At 34.0% G+C, this 1,381-nt stretch overlaps 1 long non-coding RNA gene across 1 annotated transcript; it reads left to right on the forward strand.

Moving 5' to 3' along the window:
- The first annotated feature begins 358 nt into the window (after nt 1-358).
- LOC112028433 (uncharacterized) lies at nt 359-1,381 on the forward strand. Its single transcript, XR_002884626.2, has 2 exons — nt 359-470; nt 950-1,381. It is a non-coding gene; the product is annotated as an uncharacterized LOC112028433 (long non-coding RNA).

Below are 1,381 nucleotides of genomic sequence, written 5' to 3' on the forward strand. Positions count from 1 at the left end.
TGCCCACACAAACAGCTAACAGTTGAATGTGTTGCTGCTTCGTTTCCATCATCATGGTCGTCATCATTGTTATCAGCGTTGTAGTATAAGTATGCGATATCTACACCCTAAAACCTATAGGGAAAAACCAATATGGCTATCAACAAAGTTCATGTTAATGTTATGATTCTCTTACTGTGTGGTACGCTTCCACACCATTCTTCTTTTTATTTTAACTCTTTCTTTTCTTAAAAAGTTCCTTCAGATTCAAAGGCCATTGATTTATTTATTTATGTTCACTCCGCTTGATTGCCCACACAAACAGCTAACAGTTGAATGTGTTGCTGCTTCGTTTCCATCATCATGGTCGTCATCATTGTTATCAGCGTTGTAGTATAAGTATGCGATATCTACACCCTAAAACCTATAGGGAAAAACCAATATGGCTATCAACAAAGTTCATGTTAATGTTATGATTCTCTTACTGTGTGGTACGCTTCCACACCATTCTTCTTTTTATTTTAACTCTTTCTTTTCTTAAAAAGTTCCTTCAGATTCAAAGGCCATTGATTTATTTATTTATGTTCACTCCGCTTGTTTTTGGTAGTTTTATACTACTACTGCCTTATGACATTTTATTAGTTTCACTAAAAGCAACTTTAACGTAACCCAGATTTGTGCGCGTTGAATGGATTATTGATCTTTTTTGCTTTCTTACGGCTGCCAATTTGTATATAATAGTTAAGAATTTTGTAACCCAACTGATATTTATTGGTGTTTTCAATTGAAATATTTAGCGTATAAATTCACTCTCTCCCATTGTAACTATAGAATTTAAAAAATATATATATAAAAATAAAAAACCTGTTTGGTATAAATAGAGACCAAAATATATGGTCAGTTGTTATTCAATCATTCATACATTCTGATTTTTTTTTTTAATTTTTTTTTTATTACCATATATTGTTAGGTGCATTTATGGTGGGAGTTCTCAATCCAAAAGTTGTGACTGCGCAAGCTTCTTGCCCAACGATAGAATGCCCGTGCGTAGTTAATATGACTTGTGGGCCAGACAATACGCCATATGATGGCTGCAGCTGCTGCGGTAACCCAGGCTGCACCATTCATCTGTGCGATAATTCCACAGTTTACTGTCCTACAACTTGAAGGGGTGGTCGATGTTCCATGTAATAAATTTCAAATTCTCTGTTTGCAAATAATGAGATTTATTTTGCAACAGACTTAATAATTGTCATAATAATAAAATAAAAATAAATAACTATGAGCATTGCTCTGCTCAATGTATTCTCTCCATGATTGGAACCTACAGGTTCTAATTCCTTCATCCCCACTTATTGTGTTTGAAATAAATAAAAAGACTCTGAGAATTCATTGTCTCCCA

Source organism: Quercus suber, unplaced genomic scaffold, assembly GCF_002906115.3.
Source record: "Quercus suber isolate HL8 unplaced genomic scaffold, Cork oak 2.0 scaffold_1096, whole genome shotgun sequence".
In the NCBI taxonomy this organism is placed as follows: Eukaryota; Viridiplantae; Streptophyta; class Magnoliopsida; order Fagales; family Fagaceae; genus Quercus; species Quercus suber.